Source organism: Dreissena polymorpha, chromosome 9, assembly GCF_020536995.1.
Source record: "Dreissena polymorpha isolate Duluth1 chromosome 9, UMN_Dpol_1.0, whole genome shotgun sequence".
Lineage (NCBI taxonomy): Eukaryota > Metazoa > Mollusca > Bivalvia > Myida > Dreissenidae > Dreissena > Dreissena polymorpha.
This window is the reverse complement of record NC_068363.1, coordinates 49,601,566-49,616,703: the sequence shown is the minus strand read 5'-3', so window position 1 is coordinate 49,616,703 and position 15,138 is coordinate 49,601,566. Positions and strand designations below refer to the sequence as shown.

The window sequence follows — 15,138 nt, the reverse complement described above, 5'->3', positions numbered from 1 at the left end:
GTTAGTCCGTCCAGGATGGCTCCCCACTGACTGCATTAGATTTATGGTTTCTATTCCAGAGGTATGAGGTTTTGGTCTACAACACGCTCTTACTAAATAAAGGCTATTTTAGTTTCAAGTATTTATCTCTGAAGATATCACTGAGTAAAAGTAAATCAGATAGAGGTTCTATGGAACACTCATTTAAGCCTTACAAATGTGTATTTTGATTGGTGATGCAATAATTGTATATTATTAATTGTTACCAATGTTAAGAACATTAGAAATGCTTAACCTAGCAATTTGAGTTTTTTCATTTTCTATATTTCCTTTGACACATTAGTCACATGGCATTACTTTGTCATAATTGTTATGCCGGAACACAAAGTTTAAAAGATAGCAGCACATTTATGTACATACAGTTGTTGTGTTGAAGCATTTTATATTTACAAAGGTATGGTTTATATTGTCGTAACCAACCATATACTTTTTAAATTTTGTCCTCGAAAATTGTAATTAAGCTAAACAAAGGTCCACTAACTTAAACAATTCCTTAACTCGTCAAATAAAATATTGTATGCAATACATATACGCCGTGTCAAATATCATTACAGATCCCATACAATTATATCAGATATATAAACTGTTTAGAAGATATAACAGTTAAACGTTAAACTTTCTGATTGTACAGATGATGCAAGTCAGTTGTATAGATGATGCAAGTCAGTTGTACCATATGAAATACATTTTGGGGGTGTGCATTTTCAACCTAATTTACATGCATCTCATGTTTGATGAACATATTCCTAATATGTTTCGACTTTTTGGACATTCTCTCTTGAACTTGTTACTTGGCATATGAAGGACGAGGACACCAAATTATGGCATCTTACATAAACAGTGGCAAAATATTTTATGGAACTACAAAACCTTCACTTCGAACCATGATCATTGATCATCGCCATAAATCATTTTGTGTCTGCTAACAGCACAATAAAGTGCCTTAACATCAAAAAATGTCTTACGATTTATTTACCGTCATATCCATACATTGCGTTTTATAACGTCTCCCGTATAAAGTGATGGAAGACGCATCGATGAGCTGTTGTTAAAATATAATTATTTGGTGGTCTATATTTAGAGTCCGGTACATAACTCAAGATATGATTTCGAAATGATATAATCCTAATTGAAAACCTTTTTTCGCATGCAAAACAGTGTTTAAAGATAAAGGTAACAGTATTGACATAAAGTTATGGTACATTTCCTTCTATAGTTAATAGATTTAATTGACAGTTATTGTTTGTGTCTAGACCCCAACTGTATTTTGCATGATGGCATTTAGATATAAGATTGCACAAAGGACGATCAAACCCAGAAGATATGTCGCAACGGGGATACGTCTCGTATGATCATGATCACGCGTGGATATCAAGGACCAAAGTGTTGATATAGAATATTATAAAATGTACGCAAAACACACAATATAATTCACCTAACATCTATTAGACATCTCATTCTTGCATCAAAGTTGTGTATTATCGAACGTTTTCTTCGTTCCAAGTACACGTGTCTAAATCTTGTTGATTGTAACACCTTATCAGGCATACAGGTGGTTAGCGTGTGGCTATGATATTAATAAGTAAAAACACCATTTTGAATAAAAAATAATCAAATAATAACGAAAAATCGACTTCTCTGACAAGAAAATTTTCACTATTAAATATATATAACTACCGGTAGGTATTCAATTCAAAATGACACGAAAACAGGGTGTATCGCTTTGAACAGCCACAACTTCATCAATTATGCAGCGATTTACATGAAATCAGTCTTATTTAACGCATAAATGAATTTCCTTTCTGAAAATGTACATATCGTGTTATATGTTTACAATTGCTGGATCAAAGTGTAAGCATTAACACGATACACAACTCCTAACCTACTCGGCATCGATCAGACACGATTCAAGCATGAAATCGTCAGGACAAAAGTAACCTTCGCATTGGACCAATGAAATCGACCGTGTGTTTAAAATGTCGGCCAGTTGAAATGTATGTAAACAAATTTTAAAACGGAGCTGGACAGTTAGTTTTTATGCATAATGTAACGGTAAGAACGATCAGAATGTTTTTTCATACGTTTCATCAAATTATGGCACCAAGGTCCGTGAACTTTGCAGGGAAAATGCCCTTTACTCCTTGAATATTTCAGCCTTGATCAAGCATAAAAAACAACGTCTCTAAACCGGTAACATAATCCTCTCGATAAAGAAAAGTACAACCCTTTCACAAGTATAAGCAAAAACTTAAATACAGAAAAGGAAGCTTATTCTTGAAATATGAGCCTGTTAATTGACCGCCTTGACTTCACTGAATTATTCTGAAAGAGGAAAAAATATCGGACAAACTGGAAAAGTACTCGCATCTAAATAGCTATAAATCTAAACAGTACACTTTCGGAATATTATCATTCCTTTTTTCATTTAATCAGGCGATTACAAAACTCTTCATGTATCCAGATCGATTGTATTTATGGTAATATTATAATCCATTTTGACTGGTATTAAAGGGGCATTTTCACGTTTTGGTATATAAGTAGTTATGATATTTGTGAGGAACCAAAACAGTTATACTGAACATTTTACATGCTCTAAAATAACCATAATTATAAATGTATCTTTTGACGATTTAAAAACCTGGAAATCATAAAGCGTTGCAACGCGAAAGGATTGAATAATTTGTAGAGTTCTGTTGTTGTCGTTATATTTTGGGATAGAACGAGGATCGCTTATATAAAGTATACAAATATATTTCTCATTGTATGAGCACGGATGGCCGAGTGGTCTAAGCGATAAACTTTTACTCTAGGGGTCAGTGCTTCGAGCCCAGTTGAGGGTTACTTTTTGTCTTTCTTTAATTTTATTCTTGTTTTTTACTGGAGCTTTTAAGATCCAATGTTTACAGTTATCAATATAAAGCATTTAATGACAAACTTCAATTCATGTCAAAATATGTGAAAAGGCCCCTTGAACACGCCTGGCATGCGGATACTTTGATAACAGATGGCACTTCGATACCAGATAACAACAAAAGCCACACGCGAGAGTTGAGTTCTTCAGATTTTTTGCATTTATGTTGGTCCATTTGGTTTTCAGACACGTAACATTGTTTGGTCGATTAATGGTATAGTACTTCGTATTGCCGAGCAAAAAAGTCGTGAAAAAAAAAACAGTGGATTATAAAAAAGAGATAACATTTCATCGATAATCGTCATGAATTGAATGATCAATACGTATTTCAACAAAATAAAAATACTTGGAAATAAATCAAGAACGTGCTAACAAATCGAAATAAAAGATCAATATGTACATTATTGTTACGACATGTTTAATTTTAGTTGAATAACGTATTTGAGGAAATTCAAATGTTTTAAGAGTCGGATGCCAAATTTTCATGGACACTTCTTTACCGATCATCTCAAAGACAATAGCACTTCGATTCCTGATAACTCGACACTTTTTACCAGATATAACACACTCTATTTAGTGAATCAGAAATGCAGAATTCGCTGTGGAATACTGCTATAGTAAGCAGGCAATAAATAAAAATGTATGTACTTACGTAAATTAAAAACGAATTATCGAAACATGTTCTTATCCCTTTGGATAATAAAAGGGAAAGGGAAGTGTAAAGCTCAATATAAAGAGAGTTTTCCAGTCTCTTTTAAATTGTGTGGCTACGCATTAGTATCGTCTTCATGATGCGATTCTAATGAGCGCTAATGACAAAGGATTTTATGAGGTGTATTGGCCGCTTTAAGACCCCTTGCTCCCCTTATCTAGAGTCCTGCTATAAGTTTAATTGAACACAGTCGTGTTGATCCACATGATCCGTTGTATTTTCAATTCTCTTAATCTCAATTTACCACTAAAAAAAAACAAGTTTATTATTTAGACAATTATTTTCGGTCGTCACTTGAAATATATATAGTACTTCACAAATAAGCATTTGAATCTTATTTAAAATTTGCACTTATAATATTAATTATATAAATAAATAAATAATTAGTAATAAGATTTTTGAAATCGAACAACGCCATTGGTTATATTTCACATATGTATGTAATTGCGTTATGCATAGATTCCCAATGTGTCGGGCTTGACAATGCAAAATTGATTCTTACTTCAAAATGTTTGGTAAAAATAGCCATAATATGCATAAATGCATTTCAGTTAGAAGATAAAACTCGGTTATCAGAGTGCCCGATTTGTTGAAAGTCTCTGTTTTCCGGAGTGTCTTAAATCGGGAATCAAAGTATCCGCAACTTCATGAATACCACCTATTAAAACATGCTCTATCTTCGTTTATATTTCATTTAATACTATCAAAATTTCAGTATTTGAAGCACAGTGATTACTCTTCATATTGGAACATAAAACAATTTCTTGAAATATTTCTGAGTAGTTTTATTTTGTTGAAATGTTTACTGTTCATCCAGTTAATGCTTTTCCGACCGAATTTTCTATTTTTGAGGGAAAAATCTACCATTCTTCCGTGATGTTTTTCTTTGCAATAGAAAAGGATACATCATTTATAAACTCGACCATGCGCCCTGTCTAAAAAACCAATCTTTATTATATAATTTTAAAAAACACTGATGGACTTGCCTCTCGCGCGTGGCTTTTGTTGTTCTCCGGTATCGGATAGCCATCTGTAATCAAAGTATCCGCATACCCAGCGTGTTGAAGCCCATTTAAAATGAATCAAGATGGAATTAAAATTATCAAAAGTTGCCGAAATTCATTGTGCAGAATGATATATTAATAAGGTTAGTTTATGAAACAAATATACTATCGACTTGTGTCGAGTATACCCTTAATGCTCGTAAAACATTTGTTCATTGGTCCAGAATTGTCTGTGGATCCGGACATTACAATATCGACTAAGTAGCTGAAATAATGGCGATTAGTCCGGCGAGTAAGACATGATGGATAACAGTTTATGACAATACATATGTCAACAATCGAATAGTCGATACTTCTTGATAGGAACATACAGATATGAGACAAGATACTTCTTAGATGTGAAGAACATTGAAACACATTTTGATAGCGAACACTGAATTTAGAAAAATCAAATTAGAGTTACCAAACCTGTTATTTCGGGTCATCAATACGGGGCATTACTATTTAACATTTCAATTGAATCCCTGAAGACACTCATAAACAATTAGCTTTTACCGAAAACCTTTTCTCTGCATATATTTTGCAAATGCACTTCGAAGTTTGAAGTATCCCCTAATATGGATGTTAAATGACTGTTACCAAACGTTGTCTAATGGGTCATTTCAATACAGGGAAAACATCATTCTCTTTCACGACGGTTACATTACATTCACCTCTGTGTTGGGCTCAGAACGGACTATTGTTATGAAAGCGTCTCATTTATGTCATGATCATTCCAAGCGTTCATCATTGAGGTTACAGAATACTAAACAATCTCTTGCACGACGGTTACATTGCATTCACTGCATTAAAGAAAACCATCTCATACAATGATATCTTATATCAGGTATAATTCATTATTATAAAATTGATAAGGTTTTTTTATGTTAAGAAACCAACATACATACACACGTCGAAGCAATTCCTAACGTCACTCAAATAATATGTTCAATTGTTTACATTTGTGAAGTGCGTGGAATGATTCCATCTGCGTAAATGGGCAATAAATTAGTTCCAAAGAGTTGCATTAAAACTCGCAAGTTTTTGCACGATTTATCGTACATTTAAAAGTCATATTTCTTAATTTAATTCATGCGATCTTAAATATCCAATCAAATATACGTTGAATGCGTTTGTTCGGTTTTATCTATTTTATAGACAAAATGGAGGGCTGAGCCTTTCGCAGAGTTGTATGTGAGAGCAAGGAACGACAACTCTGCGTGGAGATTGGGAAAACATATTGATAATTTGAATGATGGTGATGACCGATTTCTGACATATCATTCTTGTGTTTAAGAGAGTTTCAGATAAATATAAGAAAACACATGACCATAAACAAGGCGACACAATTGTAATTATTGCAGTATCCAAGACCATTTTATCCTTTTGGTTGTTATAATTGACATTCTCTCATGTTGGTGTTGTGAAGGATTAAAAGTCGCATATTCGACATCATGTCCGAAAAAAAATATACCCGATAGCGCGGCGACACATAGAGGGTTACAAATATCATAGTCACCGCATTATTGTTCTGACGAAATTTGCCTTGTTTCGTTTTGGTTTATTGCGACCCTCTTCATCTCACAAACATGCTTGAAAGATGTAACCGAAATCGATTTGCAACGTTGCAACTTACATTGCAAAACCGGAATTACAAGCCCCTCTTCTCATTTAAAGTAACATTACTATTCCAAATCAACGACAATTTCGTACAACTGTTCGTAAAGTAAACTTAACCACTTAAAAATCAGTGTTCCTTATGGCAATTGCCGAAATTTCAACGTCAGATGTGGTCTGGTAAAATAGATATTTGTAGATACAAAATACTCGTTTTTATTATTGTTGTGTATATCTATTCATACGACACATGAACACTAAAATGGTGTTCGTGTGTCGTATGAATAGATATATTCGCGGGAATTAATTGTGGCCACAATAAATAAAAACGTGCATTTGGTATCTACAAAATCTATGTAATCATACCACACCTAGCGTTGAAATTTTGGCTATTGCTATAAGGAACACTGATTATTAAAGGGATCTTTTCACGCTTTGGTAAATTGACAAAATTGAAAAAAGTTGTTTCAGATTCGCAAATTTTCGTTTTAGTTATGATATTTGTGAGGAAACAGTAATACTGAACATTTACCATGGTCTAATATAGCCATTATATGCATCTTTTGACGATTTTAAAACCTAAAAATTATAAAGCGTTGCAACGCGAAACGATTGAATAATTTGGAGAGTTCTGTTTTTGTCGTTAAATTGTGTGAAACTACGAAGATTGCTTATATAAGGTATAAAATACTTCACGTATATGTACACGGCGGAATAGCTCAGTAGGTTAAAGCGTCTTTACTTCAGGACTCTGGCAGGACTCTAGGGGTCACTGGTTCGAAACCTGGTCCGGGCATTGTTCTTTTCCTTTTTTTAATTTTATTCTTGATTTTTTACTGGAGCTTTTACGATCCAATGTTTACATTTATCGATATAAAGCATTTAATGAATAAGTTAAAAAAATGCAAAAATCTGTGAAAAGGCCCCTTTAAGGTGTTAACTTTATTTTACGAAATTTTCGTTGATTTTGAGCGTTATAGAGACTTTAAAACCACTGCGCTTATAGCCCACAACATGTTTTCTGAGACTTTCCATCGAAGCTCAGTCGACTGTATGGTATTTGAGATAAAAGTAATCACTTAAAAAAAAATCAACATTCAGTCACCAACATAAATTTGAAAATGATGCATTAATTTGTAACAAGTCAATTTACCTGTTCTTGCTAATACAGTAGACCCTTGATGTTTACAATTAAACTATAATAATTTCCGTCATTACATCACATCTCAAAAGCTTTTATTAAGGCATTATTATTAATTACGTCGACTCAAATGTGGCCATTACAATATTTAAGAAATCATTACACTAAAAAAGTGAAATGACGCAAGTCATATATTTCTGTTCGCCTTACTAAATAACTCGGTATCGGTCGATCCAGGTACATCTGCTTCCACATTTAAATGTCTTGTTTAAAATATTCTCAATACATTGTACAATGATTACATCAATTTATTTCGATGATTAACAACCGCGAGATTCTAACACGTTAATTCATTTTATATATAGCACGTTTTAATTTCAAAGACTGGCTATTGATCGAACTCGTGCTACGTATTTCATACACGGATTTTATTCACTAATTGCATTCATCTTACCTGAATATAAAGTTTTTACAAGAAGACACACATTTGCATATTCGAGTATTTACTGATGTTCACGTATTAAGTAAAATATAATGACGACAAAGTAGATCCAAAGTAATTGTTGTTGTCAATGGTAGATACGTTTTGTAATATGCTTTTTACTTCTGCTTGACATCAAATACCCGATGATGCACGTGCAAGAGGATACATAGATACTTTGATGCATCATGAGCTTTTTTGATAGATAATTAACAAATGCATCTGTGATGCATGTACTTTTTTCAGATTGTATGAATTGTGTTTTAACCTGATGCAATTATTTTTGGCCTGGGGCAAAGCCCCTAGGCCATAGAATTCAACACGGTTTTTGGCCTGGGGCGAAGCCCCTAGGCCATAGAATTCAACACGTTTTTTTTAGATGAGCTGACTTGGCTGGCTGCCAAAACAACCACGAATGAATGAATTTGGAAAAGTCCGATTTACCACTTGGCGGTCATTCTTGCGCTATCAAAGAAGAGGGACCTATACAAACAAATAGGTCCCTGCAAAGAAGTTCTCAATAACCCGCATTGTGAATACAGAACATCACTTTATAACATGACAGTGTCATAAAACGCGTAAAAAATATTATTGAAGTAAAATTCCTAAGCATTGGGTACGGCATAGTTTTTATTATTGTGTGCATATTCATGCGAGAATAAGTTCCTCACTTGACGGTCTAGGCCGAAAATATACGAGTGTCTACGGAGACAGTAAGAAGAATTTGTTCTGATACATTTTTTAAAGGTATTAGATCTCTAATGAACTTCGTGCTCCTTCCTTCGTACATATCCGTCAATCCGAACGTTATCCGGCAATGTGCAGAAAACTACGAATATTCTATAGATACGCTAGAAATACTAAATGTAGGATCCGCTAAATACAAAGACAACAAATATGGCCGACATTGTACCAGATTGGTCGTTTAAAGAAAAAGCAATTTGCTATATTGAAAGAGAACGATTAAAAAAGTGTTATTATTGTTCATATTAATGTGACTGGAGTTAATGATAAACGTCAACTAATGCATGGCAGTGTTGATATTTATGAAAAAAAACGATTCCTGGAAATACGATGTGAAACGGTTGAAAATTTTGACCACTGTGAAGAATAACGTTTAGAACCCGTGTCACTTACAACATTTTATATTGTCGGTGAGAAGTAAAAGGGGATAAAGTGGATTTATGTTTGTGTGATGACTGTAGCCATGTGAACGGGTTATCGTACGGCAAAACCCATCACGTAAAGAAGAGTCTTCAACTTTTCAAGAAAGCCTTGTTTTGCTATCAACACAAAGCTCGGAACAGGAAGGTACATAGATTTTTTTTCAAGTATAACAGTTTCATTATTCATAATTGGAGTAAAGTAAATTTTGTAGGAAAAGTGCACCCTGTCAGTGATTTTTACCACATAATCGGGCTCATATTTGCTTTCATTTTGGAAAAGAAAACGTGCCATGTAAGGAAAAAGTGGGATGATTGAACTTTACCGGTACGCAACACTTAACATCAAACAGCGTACCCTAACCCTTAACACCTAACATATAACAACTAACGCAACACCTTATAATCCTATTTATCCTATATATTTCCTTAGTATCGGGGGCTACCGCCCCCAAACCCCCGCTTTGTTGATAGTGGTAAACAACTGCGTACCGGTAAAGTTCAATCTAGCCGAAAAAGTTGTGTTGTAAATGCCTGGAAATCAAAGACAGCATATTTGAATTTTATGACCGAGTATTGATGTTTTCCTCAAACAAACAACAAAAAAGTATATTATGTCCAAAATACAAAAATTACTATTCTGAAAATGATATACTTTTGTGTGATCATCTATATATATACATTCTTCATCCAATTGTTAATACCAAATACATGTATTATCCCTACTGGATATGTGGTGTTTACACTTACTTATTAATCCAGTTAAAAGGGGTTTATCATATAAAATACTGAGTAATGACATGCTATGTCGTGAATGTCTGAATAAATAAAAACGATGACGCATATCATAATGGATCATTTCACACTTCTCATGAAACACTAATATCAGTTCTTACTCCTATACAAGTGCTTGTGTATTTGACAAATGTATATAATTATTTTGTTAAAGAACTTGAAGAAAATGTTGTCAATTTATAGAAACAACTTTGAGAAGGCTTATTGAAGCCAAATTAATAAGAAAAGACCAAATATTTCTATTTTAATAAATACAAATAGTTAAAATTATTCATACACAATTTGCAATTGTGCATAATTTTGTTGACTGAAACTACCGTAATTACTTTATGTTTTCGGACACTGTAAGCAGAGCTCCAGATAAGGTTTTGTGAAATTTTTAAATTACTACCAGATTTTCAAAAAGAATTCTTAACTCTGAAATTTTATTCTTAACGTTACTACTAAGTTTTGGAAAATAATTCTTATTTTTTCTAAAAGACCTAAAAATAAATAATAATGGTTATTTTCATGCAAAAAAAAATCAAAATAAACATACTAGAAACTTTATTTATGCGAGTTCAACAGTGTCTTTTCAGTATTATACAATGTTATTTTTCAAATACCTTCATATGCCCAAACTGTGCTTAGATTGTATGCCTTAGATGAATTTTTACATATTTCACAATTAGAACGGATCTCCCCTTCAATCTTTTCAACGATTAGCCACGGGACTTGTCCCTTCCACTCGTTCAATGTTTTTTTTGTGTTTAAGTTTGGACCCGTCGTGTTGCGTTTTTGTTTAGCTTTTCTGACTGTGTCGGCAACTGAACAAACAACATCGTATAAGATCTTTTCTATAATGTCTTTCTTAACATTTAACTTCGGCTTACTTTGCGTACAATATGTTAAAAGCGTGTTTTTGGACGCTTTGCATTTTTTTAGGACGTTCTCTGGGCGCCGCCATTTTTTTGCCAGATAGACTGTATACGCCGCTTTTATTGGAAAAAATGCGCTTTGTTATACAAACCTGATATCCATTCTATATAAGCACCGCAAAGATCTTTAATACGCAAAAAGAACTTAATAAAAATCGATACGATCCGATGTAAAAATAATATTCGTACCTGGATTTTGAAATTCTTAATGGTATGACAAGATTTTAAAATAAATACGTAACGGACTTGAAAATAATTCGTAATTACGAAAATACGACCCTTATCTGGAGCTCTGCTCTAAGTTTTCGGACACCTCTTTTTTTAGCAAAAATAATTATTTTTCGTGACTCTTAATTTTCGGACACTCGAGTTTTTGTCAATAATTAATATCTCTAAGTTTTCGGACAGTATATATTACAGCGCTGTTTTACCAAATGTTGGTCCTGTTTTTGATATATAATGACACTTCGATTATGGGGTTTTACAACCGGATTAACATCATAAAACGTGGCAGGTGCATGCCTGAGGGCAACGGACCATTACATTTGCATTATTGGGTAAATAACCCTGTAAACCGGTATTAAACATTGGTTTCGCCCGATAGCATAAGCGTTATGACAATTATCAGGGGTAGTGCCAATTAACAAGTTCAATTATCTAGCGCAATGGTATTACCGATTCTCAGTAAAATAGCTGTAACAAATAATAAAAGCTTCAAAGTGTGATGCACCCTATTGCAAGTTTTACGATTAATGATAGGTGTAAGACAACAACTTTCGGAAACGAACAAACAAAGAATTCATAGTTTGCTTTTTTATTGCGTTAATTACAGGTTCATAATAGCGAGTATCGGTACATCACATGCTCTTCTGTGAACTCGTTGGCCAAAGTACAACCTAGTAGTAACTTTCTGTCAAATAATTTAAGCATTTAAAATTATTTAAAAGATAATGCAAACATAACTGTAATTTATTCTAAATGATATTTTACAAGCGCGTGCTATCACCGGTAGTCGTTGATACAATGGACGCTATTTTCGGACACTTCAATTTTTGACTCTAAGTTTTCGGATACCTGTATTTTGAGAATAATTTTCGTATCTAAGTTTTCGGACACGAATACAAATAATTATTTTTAAGTGCCCGAAAACATAGAGTAATTACGGTAATTGATGATCTTATGAACCTGTCTGAATATAACTACATGTACTAGTCAAATATCAACTTCAACATTTCAGTGATACATTGTATGCTGATTACCTGTGCAGGAGGAAAATGAAACCAGACAGATTATGGACTCAAATTCAACCCGTAAAAAAGCTAGGAACTTGCAGTCACTGAGTGTTCTTGTTTACAGTCATGTGTTTAATGCTGCCACAACATAAATATTATAGCTGGCTCTGGACTCGACCATATGCATCTTAAACTGATCTTTGAACGCGATTGTCTCAAGAACATTTTTATAATAAATAACTTTGACGGTCAGCCCAGGGTCACCAATGCCAAGCGTCTTTTGGAGACACTTATTCCAACCTGTCAAAGTTCTTCAAAGAACTACCATGACAATCGTGTATTTGTTTTGTTTGTCATAATAAGTTTAATGTTTAATATCACTAGTATCACTAGTCATTGATACATTGATAAATCTATTTTCCTTTAAACGTGTTTGATTGAATGATTATATGTGCCTTGTTACTTAATTATTAATGTTCTTATTTCCCTGTAACATTTTCAAGTCTTATTCATAGAAGAACGCATTTCACATGCAATTTCAAACAAGGTTAGCAAATCTTACTGCACTGAGTAGGTTTCGTCTCACACATGATATATGAGATGTATGTATGTATATATGTTTATGGGTTTATTATAGGCTTTTCCTCTTTTTTATGCCCCCCTTCGAAGAAGAGGGGGTATATTGCTTTGCTCATGTCGGTCTGTCGGTCAGTCTGTCGGTCGGTCCGTCCACCAGGTGGTTGTCAGACGATAACTCAAGAACGCTTGGGTCTAGGATCATGAAACTTCATAGGTACATTGATCATGACTCGCAGATGACCCCTATTGATTTTGAGGTCACTAGGTCAAAGGTCACGGTGACCAGAAATAGTTAAATGGTTTTTGAATGATAACTCAAGAACGCATACACCTAGGATCATGAAACTTCATGGGTAGATTGATCATGACTTGCAGATGACCCCTATTGATTTTGAGGTCACTAGGTCAAGGTCACGGTGACCCGAAATAGTAAAATGGTTTCTGGATGATAACTCAAGAACGCATACACCTAGGATCATGAAACTTCATGGGTAGATTGATCATGACTCGCAGATGACCCCTATTGATTTTGAGGTCACTAGGTCAAAGGTCAAGGTCACGGTGACCCGAAATAGTAAAATGGTTTTCGGATGATAACTCAAGAACGCATACGCCTAGGATCATGAAACTTCATAGGTAGATTGATCATGACTTGCAGATAACCCCTTTTGAGGTCACAAGGTCAAAGGTCAAGGTCATGGTGACCCGAAATAGTAAAATGATTTTCGGATGATTACTCAAGAACGCTTTTGCGTAGGATCATGACACTTCATAGGTACATTGATCGTGACCCGCAGATGACCCCTATTGATTTTCAGTTCACTAGGTCAAAGGTCAAGGTCACAGTGACAAAAATCGTATTCACACAATGGCTGCCACTACAACGGACAGCCCATATGGGGGGCATGCATGTTTTACAAACAGCCCTTGTTTTATCTTTTTATAATAATTTTTGAACATTTAGCTCATCTTAATGCTCACATATAAAAATCTCAAATTCAGTATGGCGTTTCTGGAAAAGGGGGGTAGCCTTGATTGTAAAGCCGGAACTTTTCGTTTTCACTGGTGACCCCCATTTTTAGCTTATTATTATAAAACAATGTCTTTGCCATCAACTACAAGTTTCTGTATAGTTTTGTTTTCGTTTGTAAGTTTTTCATTGTTTGCAAAGTATTTTGTATTGTTTTCATTGTGTTCAACATGCTGTGCCCGTGCACGAAGTATTATGCCATCAAATTGTAGTTTTCAACTATGTTATTCAAAATGTTCCTATTTTTGGAGTGAGTATAAGTTAATTATAAGATTTCCATTATTTTTATCTCTAATTATGCGTTAAACACAAAATTGAAATCACCTCCAACTAAAATGTTTTTATCTTTGTTATTTATTTTATCGGAATGTAATGTTTCATAAAATTTGGATTCATCTATATTCAGGCCGTAAACGTTTATTAATGTTAATTGTGTTTTGTGTATAATTATCCCCCGCCAGAGGCGGAGGGATATTGTTTTGGCATTGTCCGTCCGTCCAGCTGTCTGTCCGGCACTTTTGTGTCCGGAGCCATATCTTGGAAGTGCTTTGGCGGATTTCATTGAAACTTGGTATGAGTATATATATGCATAAGAGGATGATGCACACCAAATGGCATTGTACACCATCTGTTAAAAATAGAGTTATGGCCCTTTGTATCTTGAAAAAATGCTTTTTACTATAGGCACTTTTGTGTCCGGAGCCATATCTTGAAGTGCTTTGGCGGATTTCATTGAAACTTGGTATGTGTACAGTCATTGAAATTTAGATGTAAATCTACAAGCAAGTGGGGCTAGTAATATGCGAATTCGAAGTAGCCTGAGTCCGATTTTACTAGCCCAAACATTTTTGTTAAAAATGCAGATAAACATAACATAAAACATCCAAAGAAGCATTTATTTATTCAATCTTTAGAACACAATACAACACTCTTATTAATTTCATCCTCATCCAAGTCATCCTCTTCATCTGAGCCAGCCTCTTTCGGATCCTGAAATAAGAAGAAATTAATTTCACACACGGATTTCAATTTAATCACAATTATAAATATATACATTAAGTTTAGGTAAAAAATTAGCAGAAATGTATCCCATATATCCCTGTGAAAGAGAGAGCAAACCTGAACCACCAGAAAATATATAAGCAATTTAGTGCTAGGTTATTCTACGAAAAGCCAGTTGACAAATGCGTCAATCACACTTACCTCAGATTTGCATTCCTCAACGACGTACTTCAATGACAACTGTTCGGCCATTACTTTCTGTGTCCCGAACGAAACGCATAAGATTTATTTTACATAATAATAATCCGGGAACCACAAAACCATGCGCTTTATGCGCAGTTATCCAATTATCGGCTGATTGCCCAGCACGTGCGCGCAGTGTGTTAAAACATAAGCAGCTGTTGATTGAAGCGGCTCAAAACTTCGTTTACAAATATTGAAAATGAAATTCGAACTTGTTTTGTTAAATGAATTGT

General features: G+C 34.1%; 1 long non-coding RNA gene across 1 annotated transcript; it reads left to right on the top strand.

Moving 5' to 3' along the window:
- Positions 1-9,048: 9,048 nt before the first annotated feature.
- LOC127846504 (uncharacterized) lies at positions 9,049-13,909 on the top strand. The gene is made up of 4 exons (XR_008033533.1): positions 9,049-9,255; positions 12,057-12,653; positions 12,689-13,034; positions 13,173-13,909. It is a non-coding gene; the product is annotated as an uncharacterized LOC127846504 (long non-coding RNA).
- Positions 13,910-15,138: the final 1,229 nt, after the last annotated feature.